Source organism: Herpailurus yagouaroundi, unplaced genomic scaffold (genome assembly GCF_014898765.1).
Source record: "Herpailurus yagouaroundi ecotype Mexico unplaced genomic scaffold, PumYag 29, whole genome shotgun sequence".
Lineage (NCBI taxonomy): Eukaryota > Metazoa > Chordata > Mammalia > Carnivora > Felidae > Herpailurus > Herpailurus yagouaroundi.
In genome coordinates this window covers 104,329,493-104,352,966 of record NW_024412377.1, presented here as the reverse complement: position 1 = coordinate 104,352,966, position 23,474 = coordinate 104,329,493, and the positions used below count along the sequence as shown (strand labels likewise).

General features: G+C 40.4%; 2 long non-coding RNA genes across 2 annotated transcripts in view; both read right to left on the bottom strand.

The window, feature by feature from the left end:
* The window catches only part of LOC121014949 (uncharacterized), a 115,417-nt gene that overhangs the window by 55,353 nt on the left and 36,590 nt on the right, over window positions 1–23,474 (bottom strand). The window lies entirely within an intron of this gene.
* LOC121014958 (uncharacterized) overlaps window positions 1–23,474 on the bottom strand; it is a 56,301-nt gene that overhangs the window by 17,691 nt on the left and 15,136 nt on the right. The window contains exon 2 of the long non-coding RNA XR_005783535.1: window positions 21,523–21,643. This is a non-coding gene — a long non-coding RNA (uncharacterized LOC121014958). The remainder of the gene's footprint in view (window positions 1–21,522; window positions 21,644–23,474) is intronic.

Below are 23,474 nucleotides of genomic sequence, written 5' to 3'. Positions count from 1 at the left end.
ATGACACCACCAGTATTATATCACATCTACAACAAAGAGAAACATACTATTGCCATCATTTTTACTTTTTCTGGGACCTGGTATTGAACTGGCAGACAAAGGAAATGATACATAGTTAAATCAGAGCTTGAAAAACAATTCTCTCCCTTTCCCCTCCTCTGTTCTGCATTTAAAAAAAAAAAAAATCTGCATGACCCATTGCTTGTTTAGTCATTGGCACAACTGTGTGACACAGTGGAGAAGATGAGGAATGTTCCCAATCTTCCTTTGGCAAGTTGCCAATATCATCTGTAAAGGGCCCTTCAGACATAATCCACGTACATTTTCTCGGTGCACCTACCATCAGCGTTCCTACGCACTTTAATGAGAGTTTTATTTTGAACCAAAACCACAAAGGGGGACAGAATCTTCGATACTGCCCTGGTTTAACGGAAGTATGTTTTCCTCAGGTGACAGCAGAAGAGGTGAGCTTAGTCGTCTCGGTAAACCCACTTCCTTGGGAAAACTGTGGTCCTTAGTTGGGAAGCAAACACAAGGGAGTATCTTTCCGCCTCATATCCTCTTTGCAGCTCCTCCTCTACACAGCGTACCTTTATACAACGCACATGTGGTGGATCAAAGACAGCCACAAATTCTTGGACACTCCTCTCCTTGGAAAAATGAGATCTGTTTCCATTCTCCTCGATTCTGGGCTGCCCTGTGACTGCTTTGACCAATGGAGTATGGCAGAATTGGCGCCATGCCAATTCCAAGTGCTGTCTCTGCGAGAAGCAGCACCTTCCTCCTTGTCTTCTTAGAGTCTTAAGCAAGGCACTATGTAAAAGTCCGAGTGCCCTCTGAGCACATGAGATGCCCTAGGACCACATGGAGATGGAAAGGGACATAACTAAAGTCACTCCGATCAGGACATCAGGCTGTGGGTGAAGCCATCTTGGACCCTTCAGCCCAAACCAGCCACCAGCTGAAGAGCACCAAGTGACCCAGTCAATGCCACATGGAGCAAAAGAATCGCCCAGCTAAGCACTGCCCAAATTCCTGATCCACAAAATGAAGAGATACAACAAATGTTATTTTAAGACACTAAGTTTGGGGCTCGTACGTTATGCAGAAATAGATACCCCGTATACCACACCATCACTATTAAGCACCGACAGCTTCAAACCTTTCATACTCAGAATTCTCTTTCCTAATTTGCCTCCGAATAATGACAGAAGGATCTCATGCCAGGCAGCCATAGCTACTGGGAAAAGGGGCCAGGTCCAAGCTGAAACAACAAAAGAATCTCCAACTCCCAACACCTACTCCCCACAGTGCTAGAGATAAGTCTACATGGCCAAGTTGAAGCACCATCCCCTGCCACTGAGGACCCCAGAGATCGCGGGCCACAGAACTTGGAGTTTGCCAGTCCATGTAGGGCCACTATCCCGGAGGGTGTCCTTTGCCCCCCCAACAACTCCAGTGCTCCACCAAATCCATGTCCACCAACCCCCTGTATACCACCTCATGGGGGTCACATATGTTTATTCTTGGATATGGGGAGAAAACCACACCCTCTTACTCGAGCCCTTGCCCTTTCAGGCTGGGCTGAGAGAAGGAAAGCTAAGTCTATGAAAGAGAGATTTCTGGATCAACTTCCCAGGCCCACAACGACTGGCAGGTCACCACCCACTCCAGCCCCTGTGCCTGTTCTCACCCACCCACAGGGTTACCAAGGCCTCAGGGAGGTGGCACCGTCAGAAACCATAATTACAGATTTCATCATACACTCGAGCTCCCCACGAACAAATTCTTCCATACAACAGGCAAATCTATTGTTCGACTTTCAAACATCCAACCAACTTTCAAACACATTGTGGGGGAACCCACTAAGTACAAAAGTAACACATTGCCTCTTCTGAATTGTAGACATGGGCTTGAAATTCAGAAAAGGGCAATTTCAGGGTTGAGGCAAAAATGGAAGATTTAGAAGTAACATGGCGAAGGAGGACAATGAGGCTAGCAAACATGGTTTACAAAGTCCAGGTTGTGCAAAGGGCCCCATGAGCAGAGAAGCCATGTGAGGGCAAAAGGGAGGTACCAGGTGGGTCTCTCCCCTCCTGCTTCCTGGCTTCCAAGGAGTCAAGTCCCTTTCTTTGTGACTGAAGGCCTTTCCTTCACCATGGTCTATATAGACAAACTGCAGTGGTGACTTGGCCGTCTGAATAACCTATTTTGATAGATCTGAAAGTCTGAATATTACCAACGAGAAAGGTGTTGGTTTGAGAGAAAGCTGTTTCTCACAAGCCAGAGGAAGAAATTTTAGGATTTTCCTAAATTATCTCAACAATTTTCTCAATCTCTCACTTCAGACAAAATATTTAAAGAAAAACTCTTTATAAAGCATTCTTGGGTCAGGTCTTACAGAAGCAGAGAAGAGAAGAGGGAAGGGTAGAGCCACCCAGATTACCTGTCTGGTTGCTTAGACTGGTCCCATTTCACTAAGAATCACACAAACCTCTTCATTCCTTCTGCCGTGCTCACCTGACCTTTTTCAATTTCTTTTTCTTTTCTCCATTACCTTAAGGGAGTAATCTAGACACTCTGGCTTTCTTTGCATGCAAAATGTAACAGTTCTTTCTTTCTTCTTTTCAGATAAAGGCAGTCTTGGGGAAAGGAAAAGAAAAGCGCCTGGCTTCTTCAAATTAGCTCTGAAATAAAAGTCACTGCCAGATGTTATATAAAAGGTGACGTAATCCTAAAGTACTTCATTACATATGCAGCTCTGCTCTTCAGCCCAGGAGGAGTTTATTACATTTTGTCGATCCCATTTTCTATACCCACATCATTTTTTACATAATTTTTCCTGCCTGACAGACATCTTCACGTTTTCACAGCAACCCATCAAGATAGCATTACAACAGCACAGGGAGCCAGGTTAGCAGTTTACAAATAACGGCGCTAATAAGCCAGATTTGTCCCTGAGATACAAATCAGGGGTAAACGGTCTATCCATGCATGTGAGAAGCACATCTATTTTAGAATAATAGGGAAGAAAGCAGACCTCCATTCCAGCTGACACCATGTTCTTCCAGAACATGGACCAAATCTAGTCCACAAGTAGGAAAACGGGGAAATGCCAATCTAAACTTATTTCTGCAATTCTCTTTGTTTTCCTAATAAATTCCTGGCTCGTAGTGAAATAGATAGCCATGGCAAACGCCATTAAGATCGAACTTCCTGCCTTTTGGGATTGGCACAAGATTTAGAAGAAAACGCACCGTTTGTACCAATGCAATATCTAGTTCCTGAGATGCTGTAAGTGCGCACCCTGCGAGACACTTCCTCCCACTCCCCAGGTGCTAAATAGCTTTCCCCCTCCTTCCCAGGCACTCGCGGCCCCACTGCCCTCTGATGGTGAAAGGCGGCAGTGCAGGCTGGAAGCTTAATTGCTGCAGAAGGATTGAAGAGTGGCTGGAGGGAATGGCTGGGAGATCATCTGCCTTAAGGTCAGTGTCAAAGGCCAGGTACATTCAGCTCTTAGCTACTTACCAGAAATGAATCTATCTGACTTAGAATTCCAGTGGGATAAGAAAATGCCCTGTAACTGTCACCCCAAGGAAACAAAAATGCCATTCATCTTGAGAACCTCCTTAAGTTTTAAGGAAAGACCCCTGTTAAAATGAACTTTGTGGTTTTAAAGTATAATTACATACTTAGGGTAACAGAGGTGCTCATTCTTTCATAAGAGCAGGATTTGAGGGGCGTCTGGGTGGCTCAGTTGGTTTAGCATCCAACTTCGGCTTGGGTCATGATCTCGCAGTTCATGAGTTCAAGCCCCGTGTAGGGCTCTATGCTGACAGCTCAGAGCCTGGAGCCTGCTTGGTTTCTGTGTCTCCTTCTCTCTCTGCCCTTCCCCTGCTTGCTCGCTCTCTCTCTCTCTCTCTCTCTCAAAAATAAACATTAAGGGGCACCTGGGTGGCTCAGTTGGTTAAGCGTCCAACTTCAGCTCAGGTCATGATCTCATGGTTCGTGGGTTCGAGTCCCGCATCAGGCTCTGTGCTGGCAGCTCGAAGCCTGGAGCCTGCTTCGGATTCTGTGTCTCCCTCTCTCTCTGTTCCTCCCTCGCTTGCACTCTGTCTCTCTCTCTCAAAAATAAATAGACATTTAAAAAATTAGAATTAAAAAATAGATATTTAAAAAACATTTTTTAAATAACAATAATAAAACAAAAAAAAAGAGCGGTGTTTGAATACAGAATAAAGGGACATGTGAAGGCTTTATAGAAGAACTCTGACCCTCCCTGACTGCCAAGAAAATAGATACAGATCTGTGGATAACTAGCGCTCCAAATAAATGTATTCTATTTCTTATTTGTGTCCAAAGGCAACACATTCCTTTGTTCTACAAGTAATTTCCTTCAGAGGTTCAAAAATTCTTTTCCTTTTTAAAGTAGTTTTTCTTTATATGAAGGTTATTCATGCACATAGTGTAGAATCAAATAATTCTACAGGTCTCATTCCAAAAACAAGGCAGTCCCAGCCACGCTCTCCTTCTGTTTTTAGCTCTGTTAACTGGATCACTTGCTATGTACATCCACATTTCTAAATAACCTCTTTATGTTGCTACTTCTCAATATTCCAGTTTAGGCACCTTATACTGACCTTGCACTATGGAAGATGATTTCATACACACACACACACACACGCACACACACACGCACGCGCGCACACACACAAACACACACACACACACACACACACACACACAACTCCACTACACATATATAGTTCCCAGTATAGAATAATTTGGGTAAGGTTAATAATATTTATAACACTATGATTAGTAAAGTCTTTAAAGCTAAGTCATGCAGTACACCCTATTTACCCTTTCTCGCATTAACAAGTTTTTAATTTTCCTTGGAGTTAACAAATAAAGTTAACTTTTTTTCATATGCTACGCTTTCTTCATTGTATTAGTCTTGTCAGGCTGCTATAATAAAGTACCACAACCTATGTGGCTTTAAACAACAGAAATTTATTGTTTCACAGTTCTAAAAGCTAGAAGTCTGAAATCAAGGTGTCGGCAAGGCCATGCTCTCTCTGAAGTCTACAGGAGGATGATCCTTCTCTGCCCGTCTAGGTCCTAGGAAGATCTCTGCTCTGATGGTCACCTGTCCTTTTCCCTGTGTATATCTGTGTCTCCATCTGGCATTCTTCTTACTTCGTATGTGTCTGCGTCTTTTCTCCTCTTGTTGTCAGGACATCAGTCTTCTTAAATTAAGGGCCTGCCCTACTCCTGTATGACCTCACCTTAACTTACATCTTAATTACCTCTGCAAAGACCTTATTTCCGAATAAGTTCGCGTTCTCAGGTATCAAAAGTTAGGACTTCAACATATTTGGGGGGGGGGGGTCATTATTCTACCTAAAACATTTATCTTCACTAATTTATCTCAAACTCTGTCCAGTTCTCTAAATCTCCTTTGAGTGTATTCAAACATTTTCTGTTTCCTATCAGGTTTCATCTCTTGGATTAGTTTACATTCAAATGGGCTTTTCCTATATGATTGGCTACAGTTACAGCCCCGTGTAGCTTCGGGTTCAGTGCAAAAACAGTGTATGTTTCCCTCTTAATAGTCTCATTGGCTATACAGGGTCACATGCCAATCTCAAGCCAACAATTGCAGGCAAGAGAATGCTGTGTGCACATTGGCTTAGACCTGCGTCTTGTGTTCCATCACCAAAGATGGGAATCGGGCAGCTTCATTTAACTACCTGATCTGAGCATGGGGAATAGGTGATTAAACATGAGGTGAATAGATGCGGAGCACCAAAAGTAACTTAATGTCCACTATAGCTTGTTAATAAGCACTTTAAGAGAGGTCACTTTCCTCCAAGGCCCAACACAGATTTGGGCCCTTTACAGAATTTTATGATAATCTACTCACTCCAAGAAGGTTAAGAAAACAGAAAAGAAATTGAATGAAAGTACATTTAGATCTACACTTTATCCTTTTTCTGATATTATACGGATTCGTTTGGTAATGTCTAAGGGAAAAATACTTGTCACTTGAATACATTTTTATGTCCTAAAATGTTTGGAGAGAAGGTATTACCCCTCATGCAAAATGTCCTACAAATGGAAGGAAATATCCTGTGGTCAAATCCCCATGATTTCAAACAGAATGATTCAGAAAATAAAAAATTCCAACCAGGCAGCCAATCACCATCCTGTTGATAAAAATGTTCTCCTGCTGAGATGCCACAGAAGCTTTCTCCAAATGAGTTTTCGCACCACACTCCAGTTGTCCAACATCATCTCTTCCCTTCTATGAAGGAGAGAACAGCAGCCTCATTTCCCACCCACCTTACAGCACCTGCCCCCGGGAAGGAACAGAAAATATTTAACTTTGCATTTCCTTTTTATTGGTTCCCCTATTAATTTTTTCCATCTTTGACTAATTTTTTTATACTTTTGAACTACAGGTCCAAAACTTTAACGGTCACCTTATTCACGGAAACTGCACATTTGAGCCTAAGAATTAACAGTCTTCCAGCGTGAGTGGCTGGGACAAGGCAAACAAACCCTTAAAGACATAAGTACCTGGGTGGCTCAGTCCAGTAAGTGTCTGACTCTTGGTTTCAGCTCAGGTCATGATCTCACAAGTTCCTGAGTTTGAGCCCCACGGTAAGTTCCATGCCGGTTCAGAGGCTGCTTGGGATTTTCTCTCTCCCACTCGCAGGCTCTCTCTCTCTCTCTCTCGTTCTCTCTCTCTCTCTCTCAAAATAAATCCATAAATAATAAAAAGAAAATAAAATAAATTAAAGATGTAAGACCTAAGACGACAAAATCAAAAAGAAAAATGAGGGAAACAGGAGAAGATGATGTGATGATTAATTTCATGTGTCAACTTGACTGGGTCATGGGATGTCCAGATATCTGGTTAGACATTATTTCTGGGTCTGTCTGTGAAGGTGTTTCAAAAAGACATCAGCATGTGAATTAGTGGACTGAATAAAGCAGACTGCCCTCCCCAGTGTGGGTGGGCCTCATCCAATCCTTTGAGGGCATAGGTAGAACCAAATGGCAGAGAAAGGCTGACTCCTCTCTGCCTGACTGATGGAAGTGGATCATCTCCTCTGCCTTTAGCACTCCTGCTTTTCAGGCCTTTGGACCCAGACTGGAATCTCCAGCCCTCAGAGCTTCAAACTACACCCTTAATTCTCCTGTTCCTCCGGCTTGCAGATGGCAGGATCATGAGTCTTCTCAGCCTCCATACCATGTGACCGAATACCTTATAATAAACTTCTTTAGATATATGCATATACCATAGGTTCCGTTCCCTGGAAAATCCTAATACAGATGGAGTCAGAGCGGGACTAGGAAAAAAAAAAAAAAAAAGGAAGAATAGAGAGAGAAAGCCAAGAAAATGGTGAGAAGACAGAGAGACTGATATAAGAGAGGAAAAGCCCTAACCTCCATATGAGGATCAGCACTCTGTAATTCACACCCAGCTGCTCCGTAATTCACTGCCTAACCTGTCACCTCTCGGGCCCTCAACCTCCCCCCTGAGAGGAGTGACCCGACACATCTCTTGAGTCCTTCTGGTTCTACACACTGTCATGATCCTCTGCAGGTGCCACCCACTCAGTTAACTCTCATGCTATATGGGTGCCTACCTGGCAGGGTCCTTACCGATATGGGATGGCAGTCAAGCAGCTCACTGTAGGAACTAGACGTAAATGCTGCCTTTGCCAGTATAGCCATCTTCAGCATTCTGAGATCAGAGAGGGGGGATCCCAGGGGGCTGGGCAGCTAAGTGCTGGATGTAAAGCTGCCAAACCATCAGGCCCAAGGGAGGTGCTCTAAGAAGAGCATTTCCTAAAAACTCAGCATTTAAAATGACACATCTTAACATGCCATTCCCAGAACCCATCATCTCCCCTCCTGTGGGGTTTTAATGGTTGAAAAGACAATGAGGTCTCTTTCCCAGGTCATATTAATGAAAGACCTATTTCCCAGATCAATGCCCTCCAAAGCAAATATATACTCTCTTCATGTTGTATTCACCCTTCTATTTGTTGCTGCTCTACATGTAAGGATATGAGATTTTATAGTGTGATTAGTATTGAGAAGTTTGGGCCAGCAGTGATCTTCAACTCTGGGGCATTAAATCATGTAGAGAGGTTTTTTGTTTTTTGGTTTTTTTTTAATATGAATGTATGGGCCTCTTTCCTAAAAATTTTCATTTAATTGGTCTGGTGAGGAGATCCAAGTCTCTTTTTTTTTTTCTTAACCACTCCCCAGGCAATCTAATGTGAGGCCAGGTGAGAACCACTGGGCTGAGGGATTGCGGTGTTTCCAAAAGGCTCAGAGTGGCCACAAACACCTCTGACACACGTGCTTTACATTCCCGGTTTTTTTAGCCAAGAATTCTTAAGGAGAAGTTCCATGCACAACAGCAATAGATGCTGTGTATTTGGGTCCAGCTTTTCTCCTTCCCATCTAGAGCTTACAGCTTGTATAGACATTCCCCCAGGCAAGCAAGGGTCCTAGCAAGGGTGAGAACACCACCCAATTTTCTGCCAAGCTTTTAAACTTGGGTTTATGTTGCCATTTCAGAACTCACACTAATAGTCTAGTACTTCCATCTAAGGGAATGCATTCCAATGCCAAGTCCTTGTAGTTCTGTGATCTATTCATCAACAAAACCATATCTTGGGTAGTGGAGAAAGTAGAGTCAATGCCCATATGTTCCTGAATCTTAAGTTTTCTCCAGTATTCTGAAGAGTCGGTCTCTCTACCGAGTTTAAAAGAGCTATATTCTCCTAAGCACTATCACACAGTTTGTTGTGGATTTTTATTTATTTTAAAGGCTTTTTATTAATGTTTATTTTTCAGAGAGAGAGAGAGAGACAGAGTGTGAGTCGGGGAGGGACACAGAGAGAGGGAGACACAGAATCCGAAGCAGACTCCAGGCTCTGAGCTGTCAGCACAGAGCTCGACGAGGGGCTCAAACTCATGAACCGTGAGATCATGACCTGAGCCAAAGTCAGATGGTCAAATGACTGAGCCACCCAGGCACCCTTGTTGTGGATTTTTCAAGAGAATTATTTTGTTTCTATGGCCTTTTTTCATTTTCTGAAATTTGGCGATAATAATCCCCCCTATAACCTACCATATATTCAGTCCTTAAAATAGATCAGTCACTATATCAGGCACTAAAATATACTATCTCTAATCCACAGGACAACCATGCACAATAAGCACTGTTTCCCCAAATTTACAGATGAGAAGCTTCATAGCTGTAACTGTTAGAGCTGGGATTCGGATTCAGGTCTGTCTGGCTCCAAAAATAACAATCTTTTCACAATGCTCTACTGCCCACAGAAAATCTGTTGGAAGGTCAGTAACTGTAACAAAACAATAAAAGTAGATATTCTTGTAACAAATGTTTTCTCCTGAGCCATGGAAGTCACAGTTTCTACATCCTCAACTACATTAGAGTCTTTGGAGCCTCCAGAAAGGAGGCTTTGAGAGTGGAAATATTTCCTGATTAACTTGTGTGATGTGTTATAAAGTCATTTCTAAAATATATACAATCAAGTCCTATAGATGATTAATAAGTATGGCTAGTAGAGTAGGAACCAGAAGGTCCAAGAGATAGACAGACAGCTTTTTGAGTCAACAAGGAAAATCACTTTGTAACAAGGCATGCGAGTTCTTCTGCAGGTGGGGATCCTTGAGAGAGAATAGAGACTTTGGGCAGGGTTGCCTGGAATATTGATTCAACCACATTCAAAGAACAATGGTGAAGAAAAAGCACACATGCACTCAGTCCCTACCCTCACAAAGCTTTCAATCTAATGGTGGGGAGACAGGTATTGATCAAATAATCCCACAAACATGATCATGTAAAAAATACTCTGAAAGTGGGGCGCCTGGGTGGCACAGTCGGTTAAGCGTCCGACTTCAGCCGGGTCACGGTCTCGCGGTTCGTGAGTTCGAGCCCCGTGTCAGGCTCTGGGCTGATGGCTCAGAGCCTGGAGCCTGTTTCAGATTCTGTGTCTCCCTCTCTCTCTGCCTCTCCCCTGTTCATGCTCTGTCTCTCTCTGTCCCAAAAATAAATAAACATTGAAAAAAAATTTTTTTTAAATACTCTGAAAGAAAAGCACAGGGTTCTTTGACAGCATATAGATCAGTGGCCTTGATCTAATGGAAGGCAAGAAGGAATCATGTACAGTGAAGAAAGACTTCCCTGAGGAATTTCTATTTTCCCAGTAAGAGTTCAATGTTCCCAAGTTAGCCGATGGCATGTTCTGTTTTATGTAACAATGACAGCTAGGAACAGCCTACTCTCCAACCTCCACTTCAAAGCCACCAACCAAACCCATGAGATAATGGATATGAGCCATTAAATTGCCACCTGCCAATTTTTCTTGTCACTTTCTCTTCCAGGGTTTGGATTTCTAAGTTTTAGGTTTGGCAGCATGGACTCAATTGCTTCCCTTTTTATGACCCTTCTGCGCTTCTCTTCCCCACTCTTTATACCCAACCTAACAACCGTATACCCATGGGGTGATGGCAATTCTCCCATATCTTCAAAAACAAGAAAATTAGGATTCTTGCCAGATTTTTTAAAACAAAGAAAGATCCCCCCAGCACCCTACAAGCCAACTGAATTGACTGAGAGCCTATAATATTTGGTCAGCTACATCCACCCAAGGATGTCTTTAGGTAGCCAGGAAGAGCAAGACCATAATAGACAAGCCCCTACCTCACTCCATAGGTCATGCCAAAGCTGGAGGAATGTTATAGTTTCAATGTTTAGATCCCAGCAGACTTGGTCCTTCCCACACAGACCATCTAGTCTTAAGGAAAGACTGTCCCCTCTTCTCTATTAGTAGGCAGGGGCTGCCTCACCATCCCCTCGAGAACCAGGAAAGCCTATTATCTATCTCTTAGATTTAGTGAACCAAACAGAAGTTTGATTTCTTTTCAGATAAAAGAGATGATGCAAATGAGAATTTTATCTTGCACGGAGGAGTGACAAAGTAGGAGAATGAATCCTACTTGATTACAATCTTCCATCATTCTGATTTTATAATTACTGAATGGAATCAATCAGCTTTCAATTGTTACCTTGGTGAAAGATTAAAACATCATTACTTGTCCTACATATTTCACACTTTAGCAAATTTTAATAAACTAAATGCATGAGAAATGGTTATATTATCTTTCATGATATTGGGATGCTAATGACATTTCTATTGATTTTAATTCACATTTGTTGGTCAAAAAGAGTCATATTCCAACGAGGCATGGAATCCTATAATCAACACTAACAAATGAAGACCACTGAACACTGAAATAGGCCAAATGAAATCATTAATCAGAAATATCATAAAATAATTACCAAAAAACTAAAGAGGCCTTATCTTCCTAATGAACATCTTTTATGGTATATTGATTCATTTATAACTCTTACACATTGGTGATTTCTCTATTAAAATGTTTTCCGTAAGTATAGAAAAAGCACTTTGAAAAGACAAAATCGGAAAAGCACCAATTTATCAGCAAAGGGGATCATACACACCTCCCCCTAAAAAGTGAAAAAGAGTCCTGAAGATCATATAGGACATGCAACCCTTTGTTAAAACCATTCGCATCTGGGACACCTGAGTGGCTAGTCAGTTGAGCGTCTGACTTCAGCTCAGGTCATGATCTTGTCGTTTGTGAGTTCATGAGTACGAGCCCCAGAGTGGGCTGACTACTGTTAGCACGGAGCTGACTTCGAATCCTCTGTTCCCCTCTCTCTCTGCCCCTCCCCCACTCACACTCTTTCTCAAAAATAAATAAACATTAGGGGTGCCTGGGTGGCTCAGTCAGGTGAACATCTGACTTTGGCTTAAGTCATGATCTCCCGGTTTGCGAGTTCGAGCCCCGCTATCTGCGCTGACAACTTGGAACCTGCTTGGGATCCTCTCTCTCTGCCCCTCCCCTGCGCTCTCTCTCTCCCTCTCTCTCCCTGAAAAATAAATAAATATTTATCAAAAATAAATAAATAAGTAAACATTAAAAAATTTTTCATGCCTGAAAAATTCTTAGCCCAGTAGGAGGAAAGATTATACAGAGTAAACAATAACAGAGAACAGAGTAATAGTGAAAGGTGAAGGTTCTGCAGTTAAACATCATGCCTTCAGGTAACTTTGTCTACTTTACTTCTTTGTGCCTCAGCCCCTTCATCTGTAAAATGGGGGGGGGGGTATAATAATAGTATTCATTTCATAGTCCTGGTCGCAGGATGAAATGAGATGATGTGTATGTATAAAACATGGTTAAAAACAGCATTAAACTTCATGTATGTGAAGATGTTGTTTTGATTCTCTCCAATGCTCTCTTGGTTTGAATTTTTTCCCATTACTTATTCTCTCTAGCTGGTCAAGTGGACTGTGCCTCCTAGGGGACAAATCAAGTCTGGGAGGGTCTGATATCTGGAGTTCACACTTACAAGAGGCAAACAATGAGGGGTGAGGTGGGGGCAAGAGAGACCAGGCTTTTAAATGCTCTACAATGTGAAAATATCCCCCCACAGCCTCAGTCTTTAATAGACCTATAAAAATCATGATAAATGTCATCTATGGGACTTAATTTCTTGTAAAAGCTGGAAAAGGCAATGTTTGTCTCCAAGAGAATGTAGAAGGTAAAATACAGATGGCCCTGTTAAGACAATGAGTGAAGACTGGGGAGCCCAGCCTTATAACAACAAGGACCCAGAGAGTTACAGGAAAGTTGCTGGATGGGCCTGAGCCAAGGTGACTTGAATCTCCAAGAGGTGGGAGGTAGAGGAACAGAAATGCGGGTCCCAGGTGATACCACTGGGGATTTCCAATATCAAATCAACTCTTAAAAAAAATAATAATAATAAAATAAAATAAAATAAAATAAAATAAAATAAAATAAAATAAACTCTTCAAAGGCCCCATTTCCTCAACTGAAAATTTCCTGGACTTCTTTCTATTTGGGTTTTTCCGAGAACCTCAGGCCACCAATTCAACACACTATTCTTCAAGTTCCAGTTAAATTCATTCTACTACCTTTTTAAATCAGATTTTTATTATCCCACATCTTCCTTTAAGGTTGTTTGAAATTTTAGAACAGTGTGATATCAAGATTTTTTTTTAATCAAAGCCCTAGGTCAGAACACCTCTTGTATGTGCTGCAGAAAAAAATTACATAAGCCACCCATACCTTGTCCACAATGATGACAACGGTAACAGTTATTGTTTGTTTATGGAACACTCACTATAAACCAGGTATCACACTAATTATGCTTTACTGGCATCAATGTACTTAACCTTTACAACTGCCCAATGAAATATGTTCAGTTATAACAGATAAGGAAACTGAAGTCAAGAGAGGTCACTTGTCAGAGGGGAGGTGGCTGGGGGGATGAGTGAAATAGGTGAAGGTGATTAAGTGTAGACTTAACTTGGTGACCACTGAGTAATGTACAGAATTGTTGAATCACTATACTGTACATCTGAAACTAATGCAACCCTGTATGTTAAGTATACTGGAATTTAAAAAAAGAGAGAGAGAGAGACAGAGGTCCCATGTCCAAGGTCACAAACTTGGTGGTGAAACCAGGATTAGTTCATTTTTTCAGCAGCTATTCATTAGGGGTAAAATATACCAAGTGAGTCACACTTTTTCAATCTAGGTTAGAGAAAAGAGAGGTGTATTTATTCACAATAAATAAGTGTATTTATTCACAAGAGCTATAAAAGCAAACACACATCACAAATAAATAGTTTTACTTCATGGACCTTGTTGCAGGTCTCATTTTTCAAAACTAGCCACAACAATAACTCACATCCTACATGCCCTCGATGTGATGTTAACTCTCCTCACATCAAGATATGGAAATCTAGGTGTGCCTGGCTGGCTCAATTGGAGGAGCATGTGACTCTTGATCTCAGGATTGTGAGTTCCAGCCCCACGTTGGGTGGAAAGATCACTTAAAAATAAAATCTTTTTTAAAAAGATACGGAAATCTAGGTTCCCTTCTTGAATGTGGGAGGGCTTATGACTAACGGTGGAAGTGACACTATGTACTTTCAAAACTAGTTCACAGGAAGTTCACAGCTTCTGCCTGGTTCTGTTGAAATGCTTGCTTTTGGAACCCAGCTACCACACCATGGGAAAGTCCAAGTACAAAGAAGACAGCTCGAGATGTTCCAGCCGAGTTTCCAGACAAGATCTCAGCCAACAGTGAACATCAACCTGTAGACACAAGAGTGAAAAAGCCCTTGGATGATTTCAGACCATCATCAAGTTGACCCCTATTCTCCAAATGTTTCCAGCTAAAGCCCCAGACATCATGGAGCAGAATAAGCTGTGTCCATGGTGCTGATTATATTCTTTCTCAATTCTGGACCCACAATACCCATGAATGTAATAAAATGGCTTCTGTTTTATAGTAAGTTTGGGATAATAAATTAAGCAGCAATAGCCACTGGAATAGCTTTTAACAAACATCATTGGTTTTTGCAATTAATCAAGCACCAAAGCACAGAAACGTAAAATTGTAGGTAACCTGTTCAAATTGTGTGTTGACCTTTTCCTTAACTTAATCATGTTATTCTTTAGTTCTTCCAAAAAAGAAGAGCCTCTTTAGCTTAACAGGGAATTTCTGAAATATTCATTAAAATGATCACAGCAGATACATACTGCATTAAAATAGGAAAAGGCTTCCAGTATGATATTAAACGGAAAGAAAGCAGAATACCAATTTTTATACATGTTATGATTACCCTATATAAAGATTCCTTATGCAAATGGAAAAAAAGTCTAGAAGGGAACTCTGGAAAAATTAAAATAATCAACCTGATATTTGGTAAAGTCTCTTTTTTTTCACAATTGATACATGATGTGGATATATGACTTGATATATGCTTGATATATGATATATAGATAAAAATATATTAAACTAAAATCATCAGAGAAAGAAATGGGGCAAATTTCCACTCCCCTCCTAGGAACTCTTTCACATGACTGGAAACATTTCCTTCATTACACAATCTCTCCGTGTCTCACTTTTCTTTCCTAAGAAATGGGAGTAATAATAACAACACTTATTTCATAGAGTTGTTATGAGAAGTAAATGAGTTGAGTTAATTAGGGGAAGACTTAAATAGTGCCTGACACATAGAGAATAACAAACATTAGCTCTTTGAATTATCTCATTCACTCCTAATATTGTAGATGAAGATCATCTCCATTAATCCTGCCTTTAATTCCCAAACCCTGCCACTAACAAGCACTGGAGGACTGAACTAGGAATGAAGACATCTCTGTCCCAGTGTTAGCTAAGGAAATGAGCTGTGTGATCTTGGCCAAGCCACTCAGCCTTCATTTCCTTGTGCATATAATGAATCGGATGCCTACCTTTTTGAATTTTCAACTGAAAATCAACTGACATAATGCTCTGGAGGGATTTGGTCAAAGTCCAAAACAAATGCCGTTTGTCTATCTTCTTATTTTACCAATTCTATTCACTTGCTAGGGCTGTTATAACCGAGTACTGTATACGGAGTGACTGAAACAACAGAAGTTTATCATCAGCAGGGTTGGTTCCTTCCACCTACTGTGAAGAAGAATCTGTTCCAGTCCTCTCCGCTGGCTTCTGGTAGTCTGCAGGCAATGTTTGGTGTTCCTTGGCTTATAGGCACACCAACCTGATCTCTGCCTTAATATTCACATCTGCTCTCCCTATGTGCCTGTCTCTGTATCCAAATTCCCCCTTTTCATGAGGACGCCAGCCATATTGGATTAATACCCACCCTAAAGAACTCATTTTAACTTGATTACCTCTATGAAACCCTATCTCCAAATAAGGTCACATTCTGAGGTCCTGGAGGTCAGGACTTCAACAGGTAAATGTGACACAATTCAACCCATAACATTGATGAAGAAATGAAATCCCCAAATGGGTAGTCTATTTAGGAAGAGTGGGACATAAATCCAGCAGACATTGACAACTTGTTTGATGCATACTGAAAGAAATGGGCAAAACACTTCTTTTGAAATTCCAGACTAAAGCAACTCTGACTGAATCCTTTTATGAACCTCAAATTCAGCCCAGATTCATAAATCCTTGAAGAAAACCCAAGCCAATTTTGGAGTTTCCGACAAGATTCAGAGGCTGAATGGATCAGACAGAATTTCATTTGGTATTTAGGATTATTGAATCTAACCTGAAACTTAATGCAAATTCATGGAACACAAACCCCTTACAAATTGAATAGAAGCAAATACTAAGGGCTCATGAGCCATCTGGAATGCACATGCTGAATGTTGAGGTTTTTCCATTGCAATAACAAGGTAGGGAGGGGAAAGCCAGGCTGGTAAGTTCTCACCATCACCAACTCTATAATATAATGTATTTGCATCTCATGTGAATTTGAATTATTTCAAATAGTGTAATATACAAATAATAATAAGATCTCACTTTGTGAGCAAAATTTTAACAATATGAAATCTCCTTAAATATAAACTTTGTCAAAGCTTGCAAAATTTCAAGAAGGGCAGGCTGACTGACTTGCAAACTATGTGTTGGTTAATGCCATAGGAAGGTGTCCCTTTAACTGGTTAACAGAAATACCTGCATGGCACAAAAACAGACACTCAGATCAATGGAACAGAATGGAGAACCCAGAAATGGACCCACAAAAGTATGACAAACTAATCTTTGACAAACCAGGAAAGAATATCCAATGGAATAAAGACAGTCTCTTCAGCAAATGGTGCTGGGAAAACTGGACAGTGACAGGCAGAAAAATGAACTTGGACCACTTTCTCATGCCATACACAAAAATAAACTCAAAATGGATGAAAGACCTAAACGGAAGACAGGTAGCCATCAAAATCCTCGAGGAGAAAGCAGGCAAAAACCTCTTTGAGCTTGGCCACAGCAACTTTTTACTCAATATGTCTCTGGAGGCAAAGGAAACAAAAGCAAAAATGAACTATTGGGACCTCATCAAAATAAAAAGCTTCTGCACAGTGAAGGAAACAATCTTATAGCAAAACTAAAAGGCAACCAACAGAATGGGAGAAGATATTTGCAAATGACATATCAGATAAAGGGTTAGTATCCAAAATCTATAAAGAACCTATCAAAATCCATGCCCAAAAAAACAAATAATCCAATGAAGAAATGGGCAAAAAGACATGAACAGGCACTTCTTCAAAGAAGACATCCAGATGGCAAACTGACACATGAAAAGATGCTCAACATCACTCATCATCAGGGAAATACAAATCAAACCACAATGAGATATCACCTCACACCTGTCAGAATGGCTAACATTAACAACTCAGGCAACAACAGATGTTGGAGAGTATGCAGAGAAGGACGGTCTCTTTTTGCACTGCTAGTAGGAATGCAAACTGGTGCAGCCACTCTGGAAAACAGTAGGGAGGTTCCTCAAAAAATTAAAAATAGAAATGCCCTAAAACCCAGCAATTGCACTACTAGGTATTACCCAGGGGATACAGGTATGCTGTTTCAAAGGGGCACATGCACCCCAAAGTTTATAGCAGCACTATCAACAATAGCCAAAGTATGGAAAGAGCCCAAATGTCTATCAACAGATGAATGGATAAAAAAGATGTGTTATATATATATACAATGGAGTATTGCTTGGCAATCAAAAAAGAATGAAATCTTGCCATTTGCAACTATGTGGATGGAACTAGAGGGTATTATGCAAAGCGAAATTAGTCAGAGAAAAATAAATATCACATTACTTCACTCTTATGAGGACTTTAAGATACAAAACATATTAGGGAAGGGAAGCAAAAATAACATAAAAACAGGGAGGGGGACAAAACATAAGAGACTCTTAAATATAGAGAACAAAAAGAGGGTTGCTGGAGGGGTTGTGGGAGGGGGGATGGTCTAAATGGGTAAAGAGCATTAAGGAATCTCCTCCTGAAATCATTGCTGCACTATATGCTAACTAACTTGGATGTTAAATAAATAAATAAGTAAATAAATCTTCACAGAAAAAAAAATTAAAAAAGAAATACCTGTAATCCTTGATCAGCAGAAACTGTTACATATGGACATCCAAACTTGACCAATGGTTTGAATAGCTAATATGCTCTCACTTTATTTTTTTTTAAGTTTATTTATTTATTTTGAGAGAGAGCACAACCAGGAGAGAGGCAGAGAGAGAGGGAGAGAGAGAGAATCCCAAGCAGGCTCTGCACTGTCAGTGCAGAGCCCTATTCAGGGCTTGACCCCATGAACTAGGAGATCATGACCCGAGCTGAAGTCAAGAGTCGGAAGTTTAACTGATTGAGCCACCCAGGCACCCCTGTGCTCTCATTTTAAGTTTGACAGTTGCTAAGAATTAAAATCTTTTGGAGCACTTGGGTTGCTCAGTGAGCTATGCATCTCATGGTTCAGTTCATGAGTTCGAGCCCCATATCAGGCTGTCAGTGCAGAGCCCACTTCAGATCCTGTGTCCCCATCTCTCTCCACTCCTCCCCCAGTCATGCATTCTCTCTCTCTCTCTCTCTCTCTCTCTCTCTCTCTCTCTCTCTCTCAAAAATAAACTTTTAGAAAAAGAATTAAAGGGATGCCTGGTGGCTCAGTTGGTTGGGCATCCGACTTCAGCTCAGGTCATGATCTCATGGTTCGTGGGTTCGAGCCCTACATTGAGCTCTGTGCTGACATCTGAGAGCCTGGAGCCTGCTTCAGATTCTGTGTCTCCCTCTCTCTCTTCTCCTCCCCCACTTGAGCTCTGTCTCTCTCTGTCTCTCAAAAATAAATAAATGTAAAAATTTAAAAATTTTTAAAAAGGGATTAAAATCTTTTGAATAGTCTTTAACAGTGTCATGCAAGTGTTTACTTAAGTGATGGCCCAATGACTGAAAAACTCACTGGAAAATCAGTCTCTTTGGACTGGAAGTTAGTCCAGTTCAAAAAGCTACAGAAGTCCAGATACCAACCTCAAAATACCTTATTGTTAAATTAGGAAAGTGTATTATGTGAGAGATGTAAGGCTAAGAAAACAAAAGCACTTCAAGCAAAAAGAGGCCAAAACAGGTGTAGGGTTTTACACTTTGAGAGTGCATCCCCTCCGCTTTATACTTATTCCTGTGGGAAAATTAGCCTTCGCTTACAAAGATTTTAATTATGCAAAGCCCTCCAGGAATATGTCTCTTGAATTAAGGGCCACCATGCTGTATTTTCTTAACAATTTCATCAAAATATCACTTATACACCATGAGATTCACTCCTCCTGCGTGTACAATTCAATGATTTTTAGTAAATTTACTGAATTGTGTAACCATAACCATACTCTAGCTTTAGAGCATTTTGATCACCTTGGTAAGATTTCTCATGCCCATTTACAATTAATCCCCATTCCTACCTCCAGCAACCTACGAATCTACTTTTTGTTTCCTTCTAGTTGCCTTTTCTGGACATTTCATGCAAATGAAATCGTATAATACATAGTCTTTTGTGTCTCGCTTCTTTCATTCAGCATGATGTTTCTCAGTACATCCATGTTGTAGAATGGTTCTGTATTTCATACCTCTTTATAGCTAAATGGTATTCCATTTCATGGATCCTGTAATTGTTTTTAGGCTTGAGTTTAGATGGCCCAAAGGCATAGCCACTTCTTACTATATGTGCCAGATGTAAGTATGGCAAAAAATACCCAAATGTGGCCACCAACAATTCCTCCCCTCTTTCTGCACACTCCTAACATTGAGAAATGGAGTCTACTTTCCTTCCTTTACTCTAGAATCTGGACCAGCCCTGTCACTTGTCTTGTCCAATAGATGTAGCGGCAGTGATGTCCTGTCACTTCTGAGCCCAGTTGAGAGAAGTGGCAGCTTCTGCTTCCTCTTGGAAGTCAACCATCCTACTACAAAGAATTGAGGGCTGGTCTACCGGATGATGAGACATCCCAAGGAGAGAAACTTTTGACAGTAAGAGGCCTTCTCGGGTGTTCAGGCCCCAGCCAAGCTCTCAGCTGAATGTAGCGCCATGAGTGACTGCAGTTACACCCATATGTTGCTGAAAAACCAGCAGGCTTAGCCCAGACAACTCATATAATGAGAAATAATAGATTGTTGTTTTAAGCCACTCTCTTTTTGGAGCAATTCGCTATGTAGCAATAGGCTACTGAAACAGAACAAGTTAAACAAAGTCTTTCTCTTCCATTTTAATTCATGTTGATTTTGTACTTTTTGAGTTTTTATAGTTGTATGTCTTCGCTTCCAAGAGATTTCTAATGGGCCTTGACTTCAACATCACTTCCTTGGCTGTTTGTGATTCAATGAAGAGTTTTACATCGGTCAGCCTACTCTCTGATATTCATATGCTGAAATCTTAACGGAAAGTTTTAAATTCTCGGGAGAGAATCACCCAGAAAGCTTTATAAAAATGGATGCTCCACCCTCCCCTCCCCTCTTTCACCACAATAAATAAGGAATCAGTATCCAGCTGCTCCCATAACACTTTACAAGTTAATTTAATAATCTCACCAGGAAAACTCAATAACTCAATCAAGTATCTCCTGAATTTTGATTAAAGGCAAATAAGCATGCTAAACACTGTGCGTAAAGACATAAAAACTATCAAAATATAACCCTTACTCTCAAAAAGTTTAGAATCCAGTTGCAAAAAAAAAAGAAAATATATCATGTCAGTATCAGGGGAACATTTAATCAGCCTACACTGGAGATATAAAATTAGGTAATTTTAACTTACACAATGTTAGCTATCAATTATATCTCAATAAAACTGTGGGGAATGCCTTCCTTCTCCTGTGGAAAGCCATGCTGACCCTTTTACATATATTTGGTCCAGGAGTTACTGTCTCTGGCCTAGCTAATCAGAGGACTGCATCCTTCTGGCCACAGTGATAAATTCAGGGATGAACATGTGACCTAATCACAGGCAATGAGGCACAATCACTAGACTTTTGTTGGGACTATGAGAAAGAGGTACTTTTTTTTTTTTTTTTTTTAGAGCTATTAACAACCATCTTGCCTCCTCAGGAGGAAAGAATCCTGTCTTAGAAGAAAACTGAATATTAGGAAAACAGAATTGGAAGTTGTCTAGAGAAATTGGACCCTGATGGTATCAACTGAACACCTCTTTCATGGCACACTGAAAGCTAGTTCCTGCTCTGGACTTTTCAACTCTCTGAGCCAAAACACACACACACACACATACACACACAGAAAGACATATCTTTTATTGCTTAGGTCAGTTTGAGATGGATTTTCTATCACTCATAATACATATTTCTTAGAAGCATGTTTATCATCTGTAAAATGAGGATAATACTTGCTACCAGGCTTTGGTGGGTCTGAGTATTTTGGAAAATATAAAGCATATTCAAATAAAAAGTATTTTCCTACTTCCTCTTGTCCTGTTCCTCCCTGTTCCTTGCATACTAACACTTTTAAAGCATAAAACATAATGCTGGACCAAAAGAACATTTTCATTACCAGATACGCCCATTCTGTGTTCAGTTCCATGGAATGTTTCATCTCATAGAATTCTCTGAAACCAGATCAGCAAAGTTCTGTTTCAGTGAGCCATTTTTTCTTTCGGTCACAAAAATAGCTTCTGCAAATAAAATCCTATGTTAAAATGGTGTTCATGAAAAAAAATTTACCTGTGATACATGCGAACATGCTTTGGAAATGAAATTGCCTAGGAGATTCACTGTTGATGTTTGGAACATTGTCATCACTACTAATTAAAGTCCACTTTCCTTCTGGTTTCTTGATCGTGGGACTTGCTACTCAAAAAAAGACACAGCCAAGTGGGGAGCCAATAATGAAAGCTCTTTGGTCTTTATTCAAATGGCAGATTTTCTTTTCAATAATCAACTGCTCATTTTACTTCTAGAATTCTCTTTCCTTCATTTCTGCTCTTCCCTCCTTTTCATGATTCCTTAAACCACCTTTGAAATTTGATTCTTTGATTTGACCCATCTGCAATATTTATTCCTCAAAACTACTATCAGTGCCTTTGCAGAAATTTATCTGATGCCTGTGAACATCAGAGGACAGGAATATAAAAAATCAGCAAACAAAAGCAGTATTTTGGTATGTGAATTCTATCTCAATAAAGCTGTTACTTAAAAAAAAAAAAAAAAAAAAAAAAAGCAATGAGTTAATACTGATCCAGCCCTCAAAGAACAAATACAGAGTCACATACTGCTCCTCCCCAGAAACAAACCGTGTCCAGGGTTCATCAGCATGAACGATGGTGATATTCTTCTCTCGGCATCCAAATAAAACCCAGCAAACCCTCCCTCAAGTGTTACCAGTGAGGCATGTGGAATCACAGTGAGTGAACTGAACTGATAAAGGCATTTTATCTGCCAGCATTTAAATGTGCCCTTTAAAGACTAAAATCAATTCCAACGTCCCTATTTATACTCTGGTGGGACCCATGTGTATATATAGCAAAACAGCCATTAGGAAAGAGGCTTTGCATCTTTCCACATAATCCAAAATGATGACAAATTATGATGTGGTGATTAAATCAAAACAATACATAAGAAAAAATATATTGTGGACTGGATATATGCAAAGCTACCTTCTTTTTAAATTTAATTTTCCATTCCATTTTTTATGTTTAATCCCACCTTGCCAGTGCACTCTCCCTGTAATTCATTCTCTAGCTCAGCTGGACTCACTGCTACTTAGAATGGCAGATACAACAGTGAAAAGATGATGTCACCCTTTAGCCAAATTGCACTATTATTACAGAACTGCATGTACTCTCATTCATTTATCTCTGCTGACATCGCTCCACGGGAAGGTTTTCCGGGGCAGATGCGAGCTCCCTTGGCAACAAAAGTGGTAGAGAGTGCACATTCACTTTAAAATCCTGAGAGGTAGAATTTAGTAAATCTTGACTCTTTGGAAGCATATTGTGAATAAAGGAGACATCTAATGTCCTCAAATGTATTCTGTTTAAAAACTTCAACCTTGAGTATGAAACAACCCCCAAAATTTATCCTCATCACAGACATATTTTCTCCATCTAAAGGCATGCTTTTGACCCATAAAAATCATGCAGACTAAAGTAGTCTATTTGGCAGGTATAGGTATATATGCTAAGAAATGACATTACACTTTAGTTATCATTTGATTAGGAGTTGAGCAAAAATTAGTAAAAGTTAATTATGCAGAGTTCTATCCAAGTGTGCAAAAACAGCTTCAAATTTGAATACAAGCATTAGAGAAACAGAAAGGAGTTTTTGAAAAGGAAAGCAAGCAATCAGAGAGGCGGTTGAGAACAGAAAAGGCAAACCAGGAAATGAGAGTGAAAAGAAAACCCAGGAAATATCAGGTTCATTTGAGGGATTCTTTCCCCCCCAAAACTGCTCTTCCTCTTTCTTTCCTCCCTGGCTCTTTGGAGAAGTAAATAACATTTAAAAATA